The 25,676-nt window shown below is 39.4% G+C and overlaps 1 protein-coding gene across 3 annotated transcripts in view; it reads right to left on the bottom strand.

Moving 5' to 3' along the window:
- ITGAM (integrin subunit alpha M) overlaps positions 1-25,676 on the bottom strand; it is an 80,865-nt gene that overhangs the window by 32,300 nt on the left and 22,889 nt on the right. The gene's annotated exons all lie outside the window — the stretch shown is intronic.

The following is a 25,676-nucleotide window of genomic DNA, read 5'->3' as shown; positions in this document are numbered from 1 at the left end:
ATCACACACCTCTTCCCACCTAAAGCAGATGTGGGGGTTTTCTCTCTGTGAAGAAAAGTTATGTCTGCTGGAGAATCCCTCTGGAGAAGATGTGATCTTCTATATGGTTCATGATAAATTATCATTTGAATGTGCTACCAGCTACAGGAACCTATATAATAAGCCTGGCAGAGTGGTTTCTGCCTGTAATCCCAGCTACTCGGGAGGCTGAAGTGGGAGGATCCCTTGAGCCAAGGAGTTTAAGGCTGTAGTGAGCTTTGTCACCACTGCACTCCAGCCTGGGCAACAGAGCAAGACCCCAATCTCTAAGTGTGTGTATATATATATATATATATATGTTTTTAATAATTTAAAAGATAAAAAATAATTTAAAAGATAAAAACATATATATGTTTTTAATAATTTAAAAGATAAAGAATAAAGAAGCCTATAGTAGAGTCAATGAGCAATGTGTGAGGATTTACCCCAGATGGTATTCCTGGGAGATTATTAAGGCAGCAAAGAAGGATTTGGGTTGGAAAATACAGATAAAAATTCTAGAAGAGCAGACAGAATACCACTCTTTCAATATATTAGGAATCTTTAGGGGGGTAAAAAGTCAAAGTTGGCACTCTAATAAGGCTAATAACTGGCTTAGATTAAAAATAACTATTGCTACCCAGGAATATTTGTTGTGATATTAAGAAATGCTGTTTACCTACAAGTAAAAAGATGTTTCGAATATCTTCAAGGTCAATATGTAGAATTCATCCATAAAATTCACCTATTTAATCACCCATTCATTCATTCATTTATTCATTCATTCAACAAACGTGTTTCTTATTGCTAAGCACACAGCTGGGTAATAGAGAAACAGTGCCTTCCAGGGCCTGAGCTCAGTGCAGCCAGGTGGAGGGGAGGAGAGTAATCGATGGATTAACAGGGAGATGTGTGCAGCAATTTCAAAGTGGGACAAGTTCTAGGAAGGGAATGTGCAGGGGACATCATGCCACGGCTCTGCAACGTGATTTCTGCCTCATACACCATTGAGGGATGACTCATTGATAATTCAATACAGGCATTTAAGCTTTATCCTAAAGTCAATGGAATTTTGATTGATTTTTAGGTCAGATTTATTGGGGAAGAGTTTACATACAATAAAATTCAGGCTTTTAGTACATAGTTTTATGAGTTTTGACAAACATACAAAGTCATATAACTGATGCCTCCCAGCACTTTGAGAGGCCAGAGGGTGGATCACCTGAGGTCAGGAATTTGAGACCAGCCTGGAAATCATGGTGAAACCCCGTCTCTACTAAAAATACAAAAATTAGCTGGGCATGGTGACTGTAATCCAGCTACTTGGGAGGCTGAGGCAGGAGAATTGCTTGAACCCAGGAGGTGAAGGTTGCACTCCAGCCTGGGTGACAGAGCAAGACTCTGTCTCAAAAACAATAAAGTCATGTAACCAACACCACAGTCAAAACAGAAAATAGCTTCTTCATCCCCAAAATATTCCCTGCTGCCCCATCATAGTCGATCTCTCCCCTCGAACTACCAACATCTGGCAACCACTCAACTGTTTTCTGCCCTTATTGGCTTTTCTGGAATGTCATATAAATGGAATTATATTGTATGTGGCCTTTTTAATTTGGCTTCTTTCACCTACAATAATGCATTTAAGATTCATCTGTGTTGTTGCATGTGTTAGTAATTTGCTCTCTCTTATTGCTGATTAGTATTCCCATTGTATAGGTGTGCCACAGTTGGTTTATCCATTTCTTAGTTGAAGGACATTTTGGTTTTTTCTAAGGGGTGATTATTAATAGAGCAACCAGAAACGTTTGCATACAGGTTTTCATGTGGACATCTGTTTTCATTTCTCTTAAGTAAAGGCTTAGGAGGCTGGGCGCAGTGGCTCACACCTGTAATCCCAGCACTTTGGGAGGCTGACCACGAAGTCAGGAGATTGAGACCATCTAGGCTAATACAGCGAAACTCTGTCTCTACCAAATATAGAAAAATTAGCCAGGCATGGTGGCGGGCGCCTGTAGTCCCAGATACTTGGAAGGCTGAGACAGGAGAATGGCGTGAACCCAGGAGGCGGAGCTTGCAGTGAGCCAAGATCATGCCACTGCACTCCAGCCTGGGCAACAGAGTGAGATTCTGTCTCAAAAAAAAAAAAAAAATCCTTAGGAGGGGAGTTGTTGGTATGATAACCATACGTTAAACTTTTAAAGAAATTGCTTATTTTGAATTAATTTTTATATAGTGTGAGGTATGAATAGAAGTTTATTTTTATTTTTTTACTATGAATGTCCAATTGTTCGAGACCCATTTGGTGAAAAACTCTTAAACTATCTTGCACCTTTATTGCAAGTTAATTGGTAAAGTGTGACATTAATGTGAAATGTGTGGGGAGGAGAAGTTAAAGGGTCGAATTTTTGTATGTGGTTAAAGTTGTTATTAGCTTGGTATAGACGGTTATAACTATAAGATGTTTTATGTAAGCCTCATGGTATCCACAAAGAAAAAAAAAAAAACTGTGGTAGATACACCAAACGTAGAAAAAGGAATCAAAACATATCACAACAACAACAAAAAATCAAATCACAAAGGAAGACAGCAAGAGAGGAAGGAAGAATGGAACAAAGGAACTACAAAGCAGTCAGAAAACAATAAACAAAATAGTAATAATAGTCCCTACCTGCCAATCATTAATTTATATGTAAATGGATTAGATTCTCCAGTCAAAAGACACAGAGTGGCTGAATGGATCTTGTAAAATCCAACTATATGCTGCCTATAAGAAATGCAATTTAGATTTAAGATCACACATAGGCTGAAAGTGGAAGGATGGCAAAGATATTCCATGCAAATGATAACCAAGGGAGATCAGGGAGAACTATGCTTATATCAGAAAAAATAGACCTTATCTTAAAACTGCCACAAGAGACAAAGAAAGTCATCATATAATGATAAATAAGTCAATTAATCAAGAGAATGTAACAATTGTGAATATATATGTACTCAACATCAGGGCACCTAAATACATAAAGCTAATATTACCAGAACTGAAGGGAGAAGTAGGCAGCAATACAATAACAGTATTATCATTATTATATTCTAATAATAGTAGGGAACTTCAATATCCCACTTTCAACAATAGTTCAGACAGACAGAAAATCAATAAAGAAACAACAGACTTGGACAATACTATAGACCAGATGGATCTAACAGACATTTATAGAACATTCCACTCAGTAGCAGCAGAATAGACAGTCTTTTCAAGCACATGTGGAACATTTTCTAAGTAGATCATATGTTAGGCCACAAAACAAGTCTTAAGAAATTCAAGATTTAAATCATATCAAGTATTGGCCAGGCACAGTGGCTCACACCTGTAATCCCAGCACTCTGGAAGGCCAAGGTGGACAGATCACCTGAGGTCAGGTGTTCAAGACCAGCCTGACCAATATGGTGAAACCGTGTCTCTACTAAAAATACAAAAATTAGCCAAGCTTGGTTGCGGCCATCTGTAATTCCAGCTATTCAGGAGGCTGAAGCAGGAGAATAACTTGAACCCGGGAGGCGGAGGTTGCAGTGAGCCAAGATTTTGCCACTGCACTCCAGCCTGGGTGACAGAGCAAGACTCTATCAAAAATAAATTTAAAAAAATAAATAGATAAACAAATCATATCAAGTATTTTTTTCTGACCCAATGGTTATGACACTAGAAATCAACAAGAGGAAAATTTAAAAAGTCAAAAATAGGTGAAAATTAAACAACACATTGCTGAACATCCAGTGGGTCAAAGAAGAAATCAAAAGAGAAATCAAGAAATATCTTAAGAAAAATGATGGTGAAAACACAACATACCAAAACTTATTGGATGCAGAAGAAGCAGATTTAAGAGGGAAGTTCATAGAGTTAAACACCTACATTAAAAATCACCTAAATATTGATTGGTCGTTTCTGGTGGTATGGAAATTTTTTGTTTTATTCTTATAACATGTTTGTGTTTTCTGATTTCTACATGATGTTGCACTCCATTTTTAATAAAAATAAAAAACACACTTTAATTTTGATAGGAAGGAAGGAAGGAAGGAAAGAAGGAAGGAAGGAAAGAAGGAAGGAAGGAAGGAAGGAAGGAAACAACTTTACACATCAAGGAAATAGAAAAAGAAAAAAAACTAAACTCAAAGTCAGCATAAGAAATAAATGATACAGATCAAACCAGAAATAAATCAAATAGTGGCTAGAAAAATAATAGAAAATGTCAATAAAATAGAGCGTTACTTTTTTATTTATTTTTTATAAAGGTGCAGTCTCCTTTATATTGCCCAGGCTAGTCTCAAACTCCTGGGTTCAAGCGATCCCCCCACCTCAGCCTCCAAAGTGCTGGGATTACAGATGTCAGCCACAACACCCAGCCAGAGTTGCTTTTTTAAAAAGATAAATGAAATTGACAAACTTTTAGCTAAACTAAAGAAAAAAACTCAAGTAAATAAAATCAGAAATGAAAGAGGAGGCGTTACAACTGATGCCACCAAAATACAAAGGATCATGAGAGATAACTATGAACAATTTAATACCAAAAAATTAAATAAACTGGAAGAAATGGATACAATTCTAGAAAAATACAACCTACCAGGACTGAGTCAAGAAGAAATTTAAAAATCTGAAAAGACCAGTAATAAATGAAGAGATTGAACCAGTAACCAAAAACCTCCCAACAAAGAAAAGCCCAGGACCTGATGCTTCATAGGTGAATGCAAACATTTAAAGAATTAATGTTGCCAGGCGCAGTGGCTCATGCCTGTAATCCCAGCACTTTGGGAGGTCAAGGTGGGTGGATAACTTAAGGTCAGGAGTTCGAGATCAGCCTGGCCAACATGGTGAAACCTTGTCTCTACTAAAAATACAAAAATTAGTCAGGCATGGTGGTGAGCACCTGTAATATCAGTTACTTAGGAGGCTGAGGCAGGAGAATCACTTGAACCTAGGAGGCACAGGTTGCAGTGAGCCGAGATTGTGCCATTGCACTCCAGCCTGGGCTACAAGAGCAAAACTCCATCTCAAAAAAAAAAAAAAAAAAAAGAATTAATGTCAATCCTTTTCAAACTCATGTAAAAAAAAAATTGAAGAGCAAGGAACACTTCCAAATTTATTTTATGAGTCCAGCATTACCCTGATACCAAAGCCAGACAAAAATTCTACAAGACATAGTTATAGGTCAATATCCCTGATGAACATAGATGGACAAATCTTCAACAAAATACTAGCAAACTGAATTTGATAGCACATTAAAAAGATAATAACTGGCCAGGTGCGGTGGCTCACACCTGTAATCCCAGCACTTTGGGAGGCTGAGATGAGCGGATCATGAGGTCAGGAGATCAAGACCATCCTGGCTAACACAGTGAAATCCCATCTCTACTAAAAATACAAAAAAAGAAAAAAAAATTAGCCAGTCGTGGTGGTGGGCGCCTGTAGTCCCAGTTACTCAAGAGGCTGAGGCAGGAGAATCGCGTGAACCCAGGAGGTGGAACTTGCAGTGAGCCAAGATCGCACCACTGCACTCCAGCCTGGGCGACAGAGTGAGACTTTGTTAAAAAAAAAAAAAAAAAAAAGATAATAACCATGATCAAGTGTGATTGATCCCTGGGATGCAAGATGCAAGGATGATTCCACATATGCAAATCAATTAATGTGACATATCACAGTAACAGAATGAAGGACTAAAACCACATGATCATCTCAATATACACACACCAAAAAAAAAAAGCATTTGACAAAAGTCAACATTATTTTATGATACAAACTCTCAATAAATTCACTACAGAAGGAATGTACCTCAATATGATAAAGGCCATATATGACAAGCCCACAACAAACATCATACTCAATGGTGAAAAATTGAAAGTTTTACCACTAAAATGAGGAAAAAGGCAAGGATGCCTACTCTCACTACTTCTACGTAACATAGTACTGGAAGTCCTGGTCACAGCAATTAGGCAAGAAAAATAAATGAAAGAGATCCAAATCAGATATAAAAAAGGAAATTTGTATCTGTTTACACTTAAAATTATATATATATATATAATTATATATATATATATGACCCTAAAGACTCCCCCAAAAAAGAACTACTAGAACTAATGAATAAATTCAGTAAAGTTACAGGTTACAAAATCAATGTCAAAAATCAATAGTGCTTCTATACACTAACAATGAACTGTCTGAAAAAGAAATCAAGAAACAATCTCATTTACAATAGCATCAAAAAAAAAAATACCTAAGAGTAAATTTAACCAGAGAGGTGAAAAACATGTACACTGAAACGATAAAACATTGATGAAGGAAGTTAAACAAGACAAAAATAAATGGAAAGATATCTTATGTTCATGGATTGGAATATTAATGCAATATTCTGATTCAGTACAATCCATATCCGAATCCCAATGGCATTTTTTTACAAAAATAGAAAAAAATATTAAAATTTATATAGAACCACAAAAGACCCCAAATACCCAAAGCAATCCTCAGGAAAAAAAATACTGGAGGCATCACAATTCCTGATCTCAAAACATACTGTGTCAAGAAAGCTCTAGTAATCATAACAGCAAGGTGGTGGCATAAAAACAGACACATCAACCAACGGAACAGAACAGGGAGGCTAGAAATAAAACTATGCATTTATGGTCAATTGATCCTCAATAATGACGCCAAGAATATGCAAAGGAGAAAGGACAGTCTCTTCAACAAATGGTGTGGGGAGAACTGGATATTCATATTCAAAAGGATTAAATTAGATCTTTATCCCAAATCATATATAAAATCAACTCAAAATGGATTAAATACTTAAACACAAGACCTGAAACTATAAAACTACTAGAAGAAAACAAAGGGAAAAGCTTCTTGACCATCAAGCTTTTGAGCAATGGTATTTTGGATATGACCCCAAAAGCACAGGCAACAAAAGCAAACCAGACAAATGGGGTAGCATCAAACTAAAAAGTGTCAGCTTAACAACGAAAGAAAATTTCAGGCCAGTATTCTTGATGAACACTAATGCAAAACTCCTCAACACAATACCTGCAAACCAAATCCAGCAGCACATCAAAAATCTAATCCACTGTGATCAGGTAGGCTTCATCCCCAGGGTGCAAAGTTAGTTCAACATATGCAAATCAATAAATATGATTCATCACATAAACAGAACTAAAGACAAAAACCACATGATTACCTCAATAGATGAAGAAAAGGCTTTAATAAAATTCAACACCCCTTTATGTTAAAAATTCTCAATAAACTAAGTGTTGAAGGAACATACCTCAAAATAATAAGAGCCATCTACAACAAACCCACAGCCAATATCATACTGGATGGACAAAAGCATTCCCCTTGAAAGCCATCACAAAACAAAGATACCTTTGCTCACTAGTCCTATTCAACATAGTATTGGAAGTTCAAGCTAGAGCAAACAGGCAAGAGAAAGAAAAAAGGGCATACAAATAGGAAGAAAGGAAGTCAAACTATCCCTGTTTGCAGACAACACGATTCTATATTTAGAAAACCCCCTAGTCTTGGCCCAGGAGCTCCTTCAGCTGACAAATAGCTTCAACAAAGTTTCAGGATACAAAATCAATGTACAAAAATCACTAGCACTCCTATACAACAACAAGAGCTGAGAGCCAAATCAGGAAGGCAATCCTATTCACGGTTGCCCAAAAAAGAATAAAATAACTAGGAATACAGCTTACCAGGGAGGTGAAAGATCTGTACAGTGAGAGTTACAAAACACTGTTCAAAGAAATCAGAGATGACACCAAAAAAATGGTAAAACATCTCATGCTCATGGATAGGAAGAATCAATATCATTAAAATGGACACACTTCCCAAAGCAATTTATAGATTCAGTGCTATTACTATTAAGCTACCAATGATATTCTTCACAGAACCAGGAAAACTATTTTAAAATTCATATGGAATCAAAAAAGAACCTGAATAACTAAGGCGATTCTAAGTAAAAAGAACACAGAAGGAGGCATAACATTACCTGACTTCAAACTATACTACAGGGCTACAGTAACCAAAACAGCATGGTACTGGTACAAAAACAGGCCCATAGACCAATGAAACAGAATATAGAGCCCAGAAATAAGGCCATACACCTATGACCATCTGATCTTTGACAAAAATAAGCAATGGGGAAAAGACTTCCTGTTCAACAAATGGTGCTAGGATAACTGGCTAGCCATATGCAGAAGACTGAAGCTGGACCCCTTCCTTACACCATATACAAAAATAAACTCAAGATAGACTAAAGACTTAAATGTAAAACCCAAAACTATAAGAACCCTGAAAGACAACCTAGGCAATACCATCCTAGACACAGGAATAGGAAAAGATTTCCTGACAAAGACACCAAAAGCAATCTCAACAAAATAAAAAATTGATAAATGGGATCTAATTAAATGTAAGAGCTTCTGCACAGCAAAAGAAACTATCAACAGAGTAAACAGACAACCTACAGAATGAGAGAAAATATTCACAAACTATGCATCCAATAAAGGTCTAATATCCAGCATCTAGAGGGAACTTAAACAAATTTACAAGAGAAAAACAACCCCATTAAAATGTGGGAAAAGGAAACGAACAGACACTTTTCAAAAGAAGACATACATGCAGCCAACAAGCATATATTAAAAAAGCTTAATATCATTATCATTAGAGAAATGTAAATCAAAACCACAATGAGATACCATCTCACACCAGTTAGAATGGCTATTAGTAAAAGTAAAAAAATAGATACTGGTGAGGTTGTGGAGAAAAGGGAACACTTATACTGTTAGTGGGAGTGGTAAATTAGCTCAACCACTTGGGGAAAGCAGTATGGCAACTCCTCAAAGAGCTAAAAGCAGAACTACTATTCCACCCAGCAATCCCATTACTGGGGATATACCTACAGGAATATAAATGATCCTACCATTAAAGACACATGCACCTGAATATTTATTGCAGTTCTAGTCACAACAGCAAAACATGGAATCAACCTAAATGCCCACCAATGACAAAAAGGATTTTTTAAAATGTGATACATATACACCATGGAATACTATGCAGCCATAAAAAATAGCAAGATCATGTCTTTTGTGGGAACATGGATGGAGCTGGAGGCCATTATCCTTAGCAAATTAACACAGGAACAGAAAAACAAATACTGCATGTTCTCACTTATTAGTGGGAGCTAAACAATAAGAACTTATGAACACAAAGAAGGAAACAACAGACACTGGGGTCTACTTGAGGGTGGAAGTTGGGAGGAGGCAGGAGCAGAACAAATAACCATTGGGTACTAGGCTTAATACCTGGGTGATGAAATACTCTGTACAACAAACTCCCATGACACGTGTTTACCTATGTAACAAACTTTCACGTGTACCCTCAAACCTAAAGTAAAAGTTAAAAAGTAATAAAATATCAATCTAATTTTTTAAAATTAAATAAATAAATAAAAAGTGACAGCTACTTGATGGTACGTATCAAGATTCTTTTCAAAATTCTTTTGGATACTCAACGTTTTTATTTTTATATGCATTTTAGAATTGGCTAAATTTTTCAGATTATACTTTCAGGATTTTTACTTTTTCATGTATGCATAATAATTGCACATATTTATAGGGAACATGTGATATTTTGATACAAGCATACAATGTATGATGATCAAATCAGGGTAACTGGGATATCCATCACCTCAAGTATTTATCATATCTTTTGCTGGGAACATTCCAATTCCACTCTTGTAGTTATTTTGAAATATACAATAAATTATTGTTAACTGTAGTCACCCTACTGTGCTACCAAACACTAGGTCTTATTTTTCCTAACTGTATTTTTGTACCCATTAACCATCCCCACTTTAACCCATCCTCCTCACTATCCTTCCCAGTCTCTAGTACCATCATTCTACTCTCTACCTTCATGAGATCCAATTTTTTTTTTTAGCTCCTACGCATGAATGAGAACATGCAATATTTGTTTTTCTGTGCCCGGGTTGTTTTACTTAACATAATGTCCTCCAGTTCCAATCCTGTTATGGCAGATCACAAAACCTCATTCATCTTATGGCTGAATAATATTCCTTTGTGTACTAGAAAAATGCAAATGAAAACCACAATGAAATATCATCTCATTCCAGTTAAAAGGGCTTTTATCGAAAAGACAAATAATGATGGATGCTGGCAAAGATGCAGAGAAAGAGGAACCCTCATGCACTGTTGGTGGGAATGTAAATTAGTAAAGCCACTATAGAGAACAGTATGGAGGCTCCTCAAGAAAACTAAAAATGGAACTACCATATGATCCAGCAATCCTAGTGCTGGGTATATTGTCAAAGGAAAGGAAATCAGTATACTGAAGAGATAAACTGCACTCCCATGTTTATCACAGCACTATTCACAATAGTCAAGATATAGAATCAACCCAAGTGTCCATCAACAAATGAATGGATAAAGAAAATGTAGTACATGTGCACAATGGAATATTATCCAGGATTTTTATTGCATTGAATCTGTAGATCAACTCAGGAAGAACTGACACCTTAACAACATTGGAACTCCAATATTCGAATCCATGGCCACAGTGTATCTCTCCATTTATTTAGGTCTTTTATTTCTCTCATTAGTGTTTTGTAGTCTTCAGCATAAATTTATCATACATGTTTCATTTGATTTATACCTAAATATTTCATGGTATTTGATGCTATTGTAAACGGTACTTTTTCATTTAAATTTCCAGTTGTTCAATTATATTATAGAAATACAACTGATTTTTATACGTTGCTCTTATATCCTGAGAACTTACTGAATTATCATAGCTTTTTTATAGATTCTTTGGAATTCTCCATGCAATTGTATCATCTGCAAATAGAGATGGTTTTATTTCTTCCTTTCCTCTCTGTATTTTTTTTTTTCTTGCTTTATTGCATTGGCTAGGTCTTCCAGTACAATGTTGAATAGGAATTATAAAAGTAGATATTCTTTCCTTGTTTCCAATTTTAGGTGAAAAGCATTCTCTTTCACTTTAAGTATAATCCTTGCTAGAGAATTTTTGTAAATGCTCTTTTTTCAGGTTGAGGCAGTTCCCTTCAGTTCCTAGTTCGCTGAGATTATTTTTAATCATTAAAGGATGTTGTATGTTGTCAAATTCTAGTTCTATATCTGTTCAGGTGGTTACACGTTTTTTCTTCTTTAATCTGCTGTTATGGTGAATCACATTGTTTTCTTCAAAGTAGCTTTTATAATTTAGATTAAATGTACAGACCATAAACTTTACCATTTTAAAGTATAAGGTTCACTGGGTTTTAGTACATTCACAATGTTGTGTAATCATCACCACTACCTCCAGAACATTTCCATCTTACCAGAAAGAAATTTTGTATCTGTTAGCAGTACTTCCAATCCCCAATCCAACCCCCAGCCCCTGGAAACCACTAATTTATTTCCTGACTCTATGGCTTTGTAAGTTTTGAATTGTAAAGCTTGAACCCTCCATCTTTGTTCCCCTTTTCTAAGATTGTTTTGAATACAAGATCAATATGTAAGAATCAGTTGTATCTCTTCTTTTTTTTTTTTTTTTAGACAGAGTTTCGCACTTGTTGCCCAGGCTGGAGTGCAATGGCATGATCTCGGCTCACCATAACCTCTGCCTCCCAGGTTCAAGCAATTCTCCTGCCTCAGCCTCCCAAGTAACTGGGATTACAGGCATGTGTCACCACACCCGGCTAATTTTGTATTTTTAGTAGCGACACGGTTTCTTCATGTTGGTCAGGCTGGTCTCAAAATCCCGACCTCAGGTGATCCACATGCTTCGGCCTCCCAAAGTGCTGGGATTACAGGCGTGAGTCACTGGGCCCAGCCAGTTGTATTTCTATATCATTGAACAATTGAAAATTTAAATTTAAAAACCAGTACAATTTACAATAGTGCCAAAGGCCATGAAATATTTAGGTATAAGTCTAACATATAGGTCCCTTCTGTTTCCATATGAACTTCAGGATCAGCTTGTCCATTTCTGCAATATTGATATTTGGGATGTTGAACAAGCCCTGCATGTCTGGGATAAACCATACCTACCCTTCTTCCCGTTTTCTCCCACCACTCCTCCCACCTCCATATACCCATATTCTGACCCTCTGTTCCATTCTGTCTCCCTCTGGCCCCTTGCTTCCCCACACCCCTTTCACTTTTCTTTTGCTTCTGTCTCAGGCCTTGGCTTAGCTGCCACTTCCTCCAAGAAGACTTCCCTACTGCCTTTCTGTGGGTGCCCCTCCCACTTGTTCTCATAACTCCCAGACCGACCCAGTTTAAGCATCTATTACTCTTGATGGTAATGTGCGTGTACTTGTGTGGGGTGGGGGAGTTGACCAGCCAGCCTTCCTCATGTGGTCCTGACCACACACCCAAAACAGAGAAATGGCATCCAATCCACACTTGACTTCCCATAATTCCTCTACACTTTCTTCCCCACCCCATCCCTTATACATATCAGGCATTGACACCATGAATGACCAATATGTGTTTAGAGAGACATATTGAGACACACAGAGAGACACGTGAAGAATTTGACTATTGGCAAAGAATTATGACAAGTTGTTCAGGTATCAGGACAAACTGATTTCATCTTCATACAATGTGTTAATTACAGGTCAAAGAGAACCACTGACAAAAATTTTAAAAACACACAGAACTACAGGCAGACATGAAAAATGAAGTACCTGGGAACACAGCTAACCAAGGAGGTGAAAGTTCTCTACAAAGAGAAATACAAAAAATACAAAACACCATTGAAAGAAATCAGAGATGACACAAATAAATGGAAAAGTATTCCATGCTCATGGATTGGAAGAATCAATATAGTTAAAATGACCACACTGCTCAAAGCAATTTACAGATTCGATGCTATTTGTATCAAACTACCAATGCCATTGTTCACAGAATTAGAAAAAAACTATTCTAAAATTAATATGGAACAAAAAAAAGAGCCTGAATAGCCAAAGCAATCCTAAGCAAAAATAACGAAGCTGGAGGCATCACACCACCCAAATATGAGGCTATAGTAACCAAAACTATAGGTATTTGTACCTATAGTATGAGGCTATAGGTACAAAGACAGACACATAGACCAATGGAATAGAACAGAGAGCCCAGAAATAAAGCCACCCACCTACAACCACCTGATCTTCAATAAAGACTATGAAGCAAGCAATGAGGAAAGAACTCCCTATTCAATAAATACCGTGGAGATAACTGGCTATCCATACGCAGAAGAATGAAACTGAATCCCTTCCTTACACCTTATACAAAAATCAACTCAAGGTGTACTAAACATTTAAATGTGATTAAAGACTTAAATCACATGGATTAAAGATTTAAATGTGAGCCCTCAAACTATTAAAATCGTAGAAGAAAACCTAGGAAATACTTTCTCAACATCAGCCTTAGCAAAAAACTTTTGGCTAAGTCCTCAAAAGCAACTGCAACAAAAACAAAAGCAACAAGTGGGAACTAATTAAACTAAAGAGTTTCTGTAGAGCAAAAGAAACTATCAACAGAGTAAACAGCAAACTTACAGAATAGGAGAAAATATTTGCAAACCACATCTGACAAAGGTCTGAAATCCAGAATCTATAAGGAACTTCAACAAATCAACAAGCAAAAAACAAATAACCCCATTAAAAAGTAGGTAAAGGACATAAACAGACACTTCTCAAAAGAAGACAAGTAGTCAAAAAACATTTGAAACAAAAGTTCATTATCACTAATCACCAGAGAAATGCAAATCATAAACCACAATGAGATACTATCTCACACCAGTCAGAATGCTATTATTAAAAAGACAGTAACAGATGCTGGTGAGGCTATGCAGAAAAAGGAATGCTTATACATTGTTGGCTGGTGGGAATGTAAATTAGTCCAGCCACTGTGGAAAGCAGTTTGAAGATTTCTCAACGAATATAAAACAGGGCTACTATTCAACCCAGCAATCTCATTACTGGCCATATATCCAAAAGAATATAAGCTGTTCTACCAAAAAGATACGTGCTCATATATTCATCACAGCACTATTCACAATAGAAAGACATGGAATCAACCCAGGTGTCCATCGATGGTGGATTGGATAAGAAAATGTGGTACATATACACCATGGAATACTACGTCACCATAAAAAAGAATGAATCACATCCTTTGTGACAACATGGATGCAGCTGGAGGCTATAATCGTAAGTGAATTGACACAGGAACAGAAAATCAAATATTGCATATTCTCACTTATAAGTGGGAGCTAAACATTGTGTATACATAGACATAAAGATAGGAACAATAGATACTGCAGACTACCAGATGGGGGAGCAGGAGGTGGGTTGAAAAACCACCTATTGGTCCAGGATCAGTGGCTCACGCCTGTAATCTCAGCATTTTGGGAGGCCAAGGCAGGAGGATTGCTTGAGCTCAGGAGTTCAAAACCAGCCTGGGCAACATAGTGAGACCCTGTCTCTAAAAAAAAAAAAAAGAAAGAAAGAAAGAAAGAAAAGAAAAAGAAAAAAGAAAAACCACCACAGGTACTATGCTCACTACCTGGGTGATGGGATCTGTAGCCCAAACCTCAGCAACATGCAATGCTGCATGTAACAAGCCTGTACGTGTACCCCTGAATCTAAACATTGAAATTATTTTTTTTTTAATTGAGACAAAGTCTTGCTCTGTCGCCCAGGCTGGAGTGCAGTGGTATGATCCCAGTTCACTGCAACCTCTGCCTCCCGGGTTCAAGCGATTCTCCTGCCTCAGCCTCCCGAAGAGCTGGGACAGGCACATGCCAGTATGCTTGGCTATTGTTTTTATTTTTTATTTTTTATTTTTAGTAGAGACGGAGTTTCACCATATTGGCCAGGCTGGTCTCAAACTCCTGACCTCAGGTGATCCACCTGCCTCAGCCTTCCAAAGTGCTGGTAAGGGAGTAGACAACCCCGCATGTTGTCTTATGCCCAATTTCTGCCCCCAAAGAAAGAAGTAAAAACTAAAAGGCAGAAATGAAATCCACAGGCAGACAGCCCGGGACCACGCTCTGGGTCTGGTTAAAGATTGACCCCTGACCTAACCGGTTATGTTATCTATAGACTCCAGATATGGTATGGAAAAGCATTGTGAAAATCCCTGTCCTGTTCTGTTCCGTTCTCATTACCAGTGCATGCAGCCCGAAGTCACGTACCCCCCACTTGCTCAATCGATCATGACACCCTTACGTGGACCCCCTTAGAGTTGTGAGCCCTTAAAAGGGACAGGAATTGCTCACTCTGGGAGCTCGGTTTTTGGAGACCTGAGTGTTGCTGAAGCTCCCGGCCTAATAAAGCCCTTCCTTCTTTAACTCAGTGTCTGAGGGGTTTTGTCTATTGCTTGTCCTGCTACATTTCTTGGTTCCCTGACCATGAAGTGAGGTGATTAATGCCCTGTGGAGCATCCCTACAGGACTCTGGCCAGCTTAAGCAATGCAGATGCTGACAGCGCTCCTGGGTAGGCAATTGCCCTGGTGGAATGCTTTGCCAGAGCAGTGCGTGGCAGGCCCCCACAGAGGATCAACGCAGTGGCTGAACACCAGGAAGGAATTGGCACTTGGAGTCTGGACATCTGAAACTTGGTAAGACTGGTCTTTGGAACTTGCCCACTCCATTTGAGTGGAAGCGTGGCCTGATCACCCATGATGTGCCTGTACTGGCATTTTGGTTTTTGTTTTTAACTTGACTTGGATTGGTTGATACTTTGGTTTTGGTTTTGACCTGGCTTGGATTTCTTGATACTCTGATTTTGGTTTTGATTCTGGTTTGGTGTAAACTGTAAAAGTGTGTGTGTGCCCTTTTTACCCGTTCTTTGTTTTGTGGTGTGTGTGTGGTGTAAGCGCGGTGTTTTGTCTCAAGGAAGCATGGGTCAGGCACAAAGTAAGCCCACCCCACTAGGAACTATGTTGAAAAATTTCAAGAAAGGATTTAAGGGAGACTATGGAGTACTATGACACCAGGAAAACGTAAAACTTTGTGTAAGATAGACTGGCAGGTATTAGAGGTGGGTTGGCCATCAGAAGGAAGCCTGGATGGGTCCCTTGTTTCAAAGGTATGGCACAAGATAACCTGTAAACCAGGGCATCCAGACCAGTTCCCATACATAGACACTTGGTTACAGCTAGTTTTAGACCTCCCCCTACCCCCACCACAATGGTTGACAGAACAGCAGCATAAGCAGCTGGAAGAGGCAAGGAAAGACCAGCAGAGAACAGAAAGGAAAGAGACAGAGAGGAAAAGAGGCAAAGAGAGACAGGAAGAGATAGAAAGGAAGAGACAGAGAGACAAAGAGGGAGTCAAGGAGAGAGAGAGAGAAAGACAGAGGTAGAGAGAGAAAGGAAGAGTCAGAGGCAAAAGGAAAGTCAAAGAGAGAAAGGAAGAGAGAAAGAGAGAGATATGCAAGTAGTTAAGAATAAAACAGTGTATCCTATTCCTTTAAAAGCCAAGGTAAATTTAAAACCTATAATTGATAATTAAAGGTATTCTCGGTAACCCTATAACACGCCGCACCACTTTGTTGTCAGTATAAACAAGGGCATATCCCAAAAGCACTGAGGCCTTCATATCAAAAATCCTTAACCCAGTAACCCACAGATGGCCCAAATGCATTCAATCTGTAGCGGCAACTGCTTTGCTAACAGAAGAAAGTAAAAAAAATAACTTTTAGAGGAAACCTCATTGTGAGCACAGCTCACCAGTTCAGAAGTATCATAAGGAAAAAAAAAAAAAAGATGATTTAACATTAAGCACTGAAAATTCCCTCAACCCAGCAGGTTTCCTAACAGGGGATCTAAATCTTAATTACCATACAAAGTTCCAACCAGACCTAGGAGGAACTTCCTTCAGGACAGAACTGTAGATGGTTCCTCCTGGGTAACTGAAGGAAAAAAAAAAAGCCATCTATACCAATTCTAAGTTAATTTGAACTAAACAAGGTCTTATTAATAGCAAAGGATAATTGAAATCCCAAACTTACAAGGTTTTCAACAAAAGCAAAGTTTGCTAAAAGTTAAAGTTTAACATGTATTATAGTAACTTCTAATCTTGTGGCCCTAGACAGTCTAGTCCACAGACATAAAAGAAGTTCGCTTTGGAAAAGAATGGTTATCTTCAAAAAAAAAAAAAAAACAATGGGGGGGGGAACTGGAGGAGGGGGCAGAATTTATGTAAAAAGAATGTTATATGGTAAATTCTTGTCCTGAAATAAATTAACTGGTTGTTTAAAGAAAGAAATGTTTGTAATAAGTCTGAAAGCTGAGACACGTCAAAGAATTGTTTGTGAAAGTCGTGAAAGAGAAAAAAAAGTTATAAAAAATTTACGCAGGAAATGTTGTATAATTTAAACAGTACTCCTGAGTACTATTTAAAAAACAGTTTATGTCCAAAGTGTATAAGGAAAGTAAAATATGTCTTTGGTAAAAAGATTATAAAGAGGCATAAGAATGTAAATTTTTACCTACATTAAAAGGTTAAAAAATTTTTTTGTTTTGAAGGTTTAAGCAAGTTTTAAAATGTTAATTGTAAAGAAAACGCTGTGTGTAAACATATTAGCTAAAGTTAAAGGGGTATCATCCAGTTTTTCTGTGAACTGAACATTAAAATAAAAACACAATGGGTTTTTCTTAAAGCACTAACCTGCTCTGTAACAAAGGTTATAAAAGGTTAAAAAAAAAGTCTACAAAAATCTTACCTTATGGTCAGACTTTAAAAATTGAATAAATATGTCTACAAAGTTTTATTAAAACTAAGTTTAACATTAAAAACATACTAATATAAAGGTGAAATTTAGCTTATCTGGTATAAAAATCATATAGGAAGCATTGTCAAATATAAAATGGTGTTTGACTTCTTTGGTCTAAAAACTAATAAAAATAGGTGCTAAAGGAAATTTCTCAGTAGAAAGGCACTGAGGACTGTCCACTGCTGATGTCCCCACATTTAAAACAAAAGGTTAATTTCTTAAAAATTATATACTTGGTTTATCTTCCACTTTCCTTTCCCTCAAAACCAAAAATATTTTAGCACATGTACCACCCCTAGAATTTCTGGTAAACCAGCACCAGCCTAAAGATCACGTTCGCATCAAAAGGTGAAAAAAAAGGAAACTCGAGCCAGCCTAGGAAGGACCCTACCTTGTGCTGCTAACCACTGAGACTGCTGTTCGTACAACGAAGAAAGGATGGACTCATCACAACCGAGTCAAGAAAGCGCCACCCTCTCCAGAGTTATGGGCCGTAGTCCCAGGGGAAAACCCTCCCAAACTAAAGCTAAGAAAAATTTAACTCTTTCATCTATTCTATTACTCTTTCTTCTTTCCTTGCTCTATTGCTCACCATCTAGTTGTTAACATAACCAAGCCAATTTCGCCTCAAACTACTGCAATTAATGCTTGCCTTGTTATACCCTGTAGGGACGCGCCAAGTCAAAGACAGCTCTCTACTTCAAAAAAGTACCTCTGTCGCTCCTGACTCTCCTCAGACTGGGCATTAGTAAATTAGGACCATTTAATCTGGGGAAATTTTGGTGAAGACTCCAGTGTCAACCAGGAGTCTTGCTCTGCAATGTAGAGCTTTTATGCTGTAGTTGGTCCAAAGTTCTGTGGACCACGAAAGAGCAAGGATGGACTGCTCCAACTGGTTTTTGTAATTTCCTAAAATCATACATTCATTTTTTCTAAAGGATCATAGAAATTAAAGACTTAAACTTTGGCAATTAAGACAGGATACCAAGATGCAAATGCCTAGTTGGAATCGATCAAATATTCCATTGGCACGTTAAACAAAAGCAATTGTTATGCTTGTGCACACGGCAGGCCAGAGGCCCAGATTGTCCTCTTTCCACTAAGGTGGTCCTCCAGTCAACCAGGTGTGGGCTGCATGGTAGCTCTTTTCCAGGATTCTACAACCTGGAGCAATAAGTCGTGTCAAGCTCTCTTGGCTATATCCCAAAGTCCAGCACCCTGCAGGTCAGCCCCCGAGGGGCATCCAACTTCCATCCCCCAACACTAAGCTCATTTTGTGTCTCTCACGACAGGGAGGAAACTTAGCGTTCCTTGGAGACCTGAAGGGATGCAGTGAGCTTAAGTATTTTCAAGAGCTTGAAATTAGTCAGCCCTTGTTCATCCCCGAGCAGATGTGTGGTGGTATTGTGGTGGACCTTTACTGGGCACTCTCCCAAATAACTGGAGTGGCACTTGTACCTTAGTCCAATTGGCTATTCCTTTCACCCTGGCATTTCATCAACCAGAGGGAGGAAAAATAAGCCATCGTAAAGTGAGAGAAGCCCCTTATGGGTCTTTCAACTTTCACATCTATTTAGACACAATTGGAGTCCCAAGGGGAATACCAGATCAATTTAAAGCTTGAAATCAAATAGTTGCAGATTTGAGTCAATATTTTGGTGGGTGACAGTTAATAAAAATGTAGATTGGATAAACTACATCTATTACAACAACAGCAACAAGCTTTTCGTGAGTTAAAACAAAAACTCATGTCAGCCCCAGCCCTGGGGCTACCTGATCTGACAAAACCCTTTACACTCTACGTGTCAGACAGAGAAAAAATGGCAGTTGGAGTTTTAACCCAGACTGTGGGGCCCTGGCCAAGGCCCGTGGCCTATCTCTCAAAACAACTAGACAGGGTTTCCAAAGGCTGGCCCCCAAGTCTAAGGGCCCTCGCAGCAACAGCCCTGTTAGCACAAGAAGCAGATAAAATAACCCTTGAGCAAAACCTGAATGTAAAGGCCCCCCATGCTGTGGTAACTTTGATGAATGCCAAAGGACATCATTGGCTAACAAATGCTAGATTAACCAAGTACCAAAGCTTGTTATGTGAAAATTCCCACATAACCATTGAAGTTTGCAACACCCTAAACCCCACCACCACCTTGCTCCCAGTATCAGAGAGCCCAGTTAAACATAACTGTGTAGAGGTATTGGACTCAGTTTATTCCAGTGGGCCCAACCTCCGAGACCATCCTTGAACATCAGTAGACTGTGAGTTGTACGTGGACGGGAACAGCTTCACCAATTCCTGCAGAGTGATTCTGAAAAAGACGACAAGCCCTACTCCAGTCACATCCAGAAGCTGACTGGTCCACACATGGCCAAAGCATGAGGAAACTCATCACGGGACTCATTTTCCTTAAAATTTGGACTTGTACAGTAAGGACTTCAACTGACCTTCCTCAGACTGAGCACTGTTCCCAGCATATACATCAAGTCACTGAGGTAGGACAAAAGTTGCTACGGTCCTATTATTTTATGGTTATTATAAGTGTACGGGGACTCTAAAAAGAACTTGTTTGTATAATGCTATTCTATACAAGGTATGTAGCCCAGGAAATGACCAACCTGATGTGTGTTATGACCCATCTGAACCTCCCATTACCACAGTTTTTAAAATGAGATTAAGGACTGAGGACTGGTGGGGGCTCATAAATGACACGAGTAAAGTGTTAGCTAAAACAGAAGAAAAAGGGGTGCCCAAACAAGTGACCTTGAAATTTGATTTTGCCTGCACTGTCATTAATAGTAATAAGTTGGGAATAGGATGTGATTCTCTTAATTAAGAAAGAGGCTATATGGCAGAAAATAAGTATATTTGTAATGAATTAAGACTGTGTGGAAATAAATGTGGATACTGGTCTTGTGTCATTTAGGCTACTTGGATAAAAAATTAAAAAGAATCATGTCTACCTTCAGAAAGGGAAAAGTGGCCTTTCCTGTACCAGTGATCAGTGTAACCCCTTATAACTGTAATAACCTACCCCCTTGATCCTCACTGGAAAAAAGGGGAGCATGTAACCCTAGGAATCTATGGGGCTGGACCGGATTCTTGAGTACGTATTGTGGTTTAAGGAGAAGTTTATAAACACTCTCCTGAGCCAGTATTTCAAACCTTCTATTATGAACTGAATGTGCCAGTACCAGAAATTCCAGGAAAAACAAGAAATTTGTTTTTGCAATTAGCTGAGCATGTAGCCCAGTCTCTCAATATCACTTCATGTTATGTATGTGGAGGAACCGTAATGGGAGATCAATGGCCATGGGAAGCCCGAGAATTAGTACCTAAAGATCCAGTTCCTGACAAATTCCCAGCTCAAAAGAATCACCCTGATAACTTCTGGGTCCTAAAAGCCTCAGTCATTACACAATACTCTATAGCAAGAGTGGGGAAAGACTTCACCCTTCCTGTGGGAAGACTCAGCTGTCTTGGGCAAAAACTGTATACTACTACTACAAACACAGCCACCTAGTGGAGATCAAACCACACTAAGAAAAATCCATTTAGTAAATTCCTAAAGTTGCAAACCATGTGGACCCACCCGGGGTCCCACTGGGACTGGACAGCCCCCACTGGATTATACAGGGTATGTGGGCATAGAGTTTATACCAAATTACCTGACCAGTGGGCAGGTAATTGTTATTGGCACTATTAAACCATCTTTCTTCCTACTGCCCACAGGAGAACTCCTGAGCTTCCCTGTCTATGCTTCCCATGAAAAGAAAAGCATAGCTATAGGAAATTGGAAAAATAATGAATGGCCTCCCTAATGATACAATATTATGGGCCTGCTACTCAGGCACAAGACGGCTTACGGGGATACCGAACCCCCATTTACATGCTCAACCAAATCATACAATTACAAGCTCTCTTAAGAATAATCACTAAGGCCGGGCGCGGTGGCTCAAGCCTGTAATCCCAGTACTTTGGGAGGCCGAGACGGGCGGATCACGAGGTCAGGAGTTCGAGACCATCCTGGCTAACACGGTGAAACCCCGTCTCTACTAAAAAATACAAAAAGCTAGCCGGGTGAGGTGGCTGGCGCCTGTAGTCCCAGCTACTTGGGAAGCTGAAGCAGGAGAATGGCGTAAACCCGGGAGGCGGAGCTTGCAGTGAGCCGAGATCTGGCCACTGCACTCCAGCCTGGGCGACAGAGCAAGACTCCATCTCAAAAAAAAAAGAATAATCACTAATAAGACTGGCAGAGCCTTGACTATTCTGGCCTGGCAAGAAACTCAGATGAGAAATGTTATCTATCAAAATAGATTGGCTCTCGACTACTTGCTAGCAGCTGAAGGAAGGGTCTGTAGGAAATTTAAGCTTACTAATTGCTGTCTACATATAGATGATCAAGGGCAAGTAGTTGAAGACATAGTTAGAAATATGACAAAACTGGCACATGTACCCACGCAAGTGTGGCATGGATTTGATTCTGGGGCCATGTTTAGAAAATTGCTCCCAGTGCTAATAAGATTTAAAACTCTTAGAATAGGAGTTATAATAGTAATAGAAACCTGCTTACTGCTCCCTTGTTTGCTACCTGTACTTCTTCAAATGATAAAAAGCTTCATCACTACCTTAGTTCACCAAAATGCTTCATCACAAGTGTACTATATAAATCACTATTGATCTGTCTTGCAAGAAGACATGGGTAGTGAGAATAAAAGTGAGAACTCCCACTATGGAGTGAGAGTCTCAAAGGAGGGGAATAAGGGAGGAGACCACCCCTCATATTGTCTTATGCCCAATTTCTTCCTCCAAAGAAAGAAGAAGTAAAAACTAAAAGGCAGAAATGAAATCCACAGGTGGACAGCTCAGCACTGGGTCCTGGGTCTGGTTAAAGTTCGACCCCTGACCTAACCAGTTATGTTATCTATAGATTCCAGACATGGTATGGAAAAGCATTGTGAAAACCTCTGTCCTGTTCTGTTCCGTTTTGATCACTGGCACATGCAGCCCCCAGTCACGTACCCCCTGCTTGCTCAATTGATCATAACCCCCTCATGTGGACCCCCTTAGAGTTGTGAGCCCTTAAAAGGAACAGAAATTGCTCACTCAGGGAGCTCAGTTTTTGGAGACATGAGTCTTGAAGCTCCCGGCTGAATAAAGCCCTTGTTTCTTTAACTCAGTGTTGGAGGGGTTTTGTCTATGGCTTGTCCTGCTACACTAGGATTACAGGCATAAGCCACCATGCTCCGCCTGCATTTTTTTTTTTTAAAGAACTACAGGAAGAGGAGGTTCCCAGATGGCTGAATAGGAACAGCTCCAGTCTACAGCTGACAGCATGAGTGACGCAGAAGATGGGTGATTTTTGCATTTCCAACTGAGGTACTGGGTTCATCTCACTGGGGCTTGTCAGACAGTGGGTGCAACCCATGGAGCGTGAGCCAAAGCAAGACAGGGCATTGCCTCACCCGGGAAGTGCAAGGGGTCAGGGAATTCCCTTTCCTAGCCAAGGGAAGCCGTGACAGATGGCATGCAGAAAATCAGGACACTCCCCCCCAATACTTCACTATTCCAATGGTCTTAGCAAACGGCACACCAGGAGATTATATCCTGCACCTGGCTCGGAGGGTCCCATGCCCATGGAGCTTCACTCACAGCTAGCACAGCAGTCTGAGATTGAACTGCAAGGTGGCAGTGAGGCTGGGGAAGGGGCGTCTGCCATTGCTGAGGCTTGAGTAGGTAAACAAAGCAGCCTGGGAGCTCAAACTGGGTGGAGCCCACCATAGCTCAAGGAGGCCTGCCTGCCTCTGTAGACTCCACCTCTAAGGGCAGGGCATAGCTGAACAAAAGGCAGCAGAAACTTCTGCAGACTTAAAAGTCCCTGTCTGACAGTTTGAAGAGAGTAGCGGTTCTCCCAGGATGGAGTTTGAGATCTGAGAATGGACAGACTGCCTCCTCAAGTGGGTCCCTGACCCCTGAGTAGCCTAACTGGGAGGCACCTCCCAGTAGGGGCCGACTTACACCTCATACGGCTGGGTGCCCCTCTAAGACACAGCTTCCAGAGGAAGGATCAGGCAGCAACACCTGCCATTCTGCAATATTTGCTGTTCTGCAGCCTCTGCTGGTGAAACCCAGGAAAACAGGGTCTGGAGTGGACCTCCAGCAAACTCCAACAGACCTGCAGCTGAGGGTCCTGACTGTTAGAAGGAAAACTAACAAACAGAAAGGACATCCACACCAAAACCCCATCTGTACGTCACCATCATCAAAGACCAAAGGTAGATAAAACGACAAAGATGGGGAGAAACCAGAGCAGAAAATCTGAAAATTTTAAAAATCATAGTGCCTCTTCTCCTCCAAAGGAATGCAGCTCCTCACCAGCAATGTAACGAAGCTGGACAGAGAACAACTTTGATGAGTTGAGAGAAGAAGCCTTCAGATGATTGGTAATAACAAATTTCTCCGAGCTAAAGGAAGATGTTCAAACCCATCGTAAAGAAGCAAAAAACTTGAAAAAAGATTAGATGAAAGGCTAATTAGAATAAACAACATAGAGAAGACCTTACATGACCTGACGGAGCTGAAAACCTTGGCACAAGAACTACGTGATACATGCACAAGCTTTAGTAGCCTATTCAACCAAGTGGAAGAAAGGGTATCAGTGATTCAAGATCAAATGAATGAAATGAAGTGAGAAGAGAAGTTTAGAGAAAAAAGAGTAAAAAGAAATGAACAAAGCCTCCAATAAATATGGGACTATGTGAAAAGACCAAATCTACGTCTGATTGGTGTACCTGAAAGTGACGGGGAGAATGGAACCAAGTTGGAAAACATTCTTCAGGATATTACCCAGGAGAACTTCCCCAGCCTAGCAAGGCAGGCCAACATTCAAATTCAGGAAATACAGAGAATGCCACAAAGATACTCCTTGAGAAGAGCAACTCCAAGACACAGAATTGTCAGATTCACCAAAGTTGAAATGAAGGAAAAAATGTTAAGGGCAGCCACAGAGAAAGGTTGGGTTACCCACAAAAGGAAGTCCATCAGACTAACAGCGGATCTCTCAGCAGAAACTCTACAAGCCAGAAGAGAGAGGGGGCCAATATTCAGCATTCTTAAAGAAAAGAATTTTCAACCCAGAATTTCATATCCAGCGAAACTAAGCTTCATAAGTGAAGGAGAAATAAAATCCTTTACAGACAAGCAAATGCTGAGAGAGTTTGTCACCACCACGCCTGCCTTACAAGAGCTCCTGAAGGAAGCACTAAACATGGAAAGGAAAAACCAGTACCAGCCACTGCAAAAACATGCCAAATTGTAAAGACCATCAATGCTAGGAAGAAACTGCATCAACTAATGAGCAAAATAACCAGCTAACATCATAATGACAGGATCAAATTCACACATAACAATACTAACCTTAAATGTAGATGGACTAAATGCTCCAATTAAAGGACACAGACTGGCAAATTGAATAAAGAATCAAGACCCATCAGTGTGCTGTATTCAGGAGACCTATCTCACATGCAGAGACACACATAGGCTCAAAATGAAGGGATGGAGGAAGACCTACCAAGCAAACGGAAAACAAAAAAAAGCAGGGGTTGCAATCCTAGTCTCTGATAAAACAGACTTTAAACCAACAAGGATCAAAAGAGACAAAGAAGACCATTACATAATGGTAAAGGGATCAATTCAACAAGAAGAGTTAACTATCCTATATATATATATGCACCCAATACAGGAGCACCCAGATTCATAAAGCAAGTCCTTAGAGACCTACAAAGAGACTTAGACTCCCACACAATAATAATGGGAGACTTTAACACCCCACTGTCAACATTAGACA

This window comes from Piliocolobus tephrosceles, chromosome 17 (genome assembly GCF_002776525.5).
Source record: "Piliocolobus tephrosceles isolate RC106 chromosome 17, ASM277652v3, whole genome shotgun sequence".
Lineage (NCBI taxonomy): Eukaryota > Metazoa > Chordata > Mammalia > Primates > Cercopithecidae > Piliocolobus > Piliocolobus tephrosceles.
The sequence above is the reverse complement of the archived record's forward strand: the minus strand, read 5'-3'. Positions and strand labels throughout refer to the sequence as shown.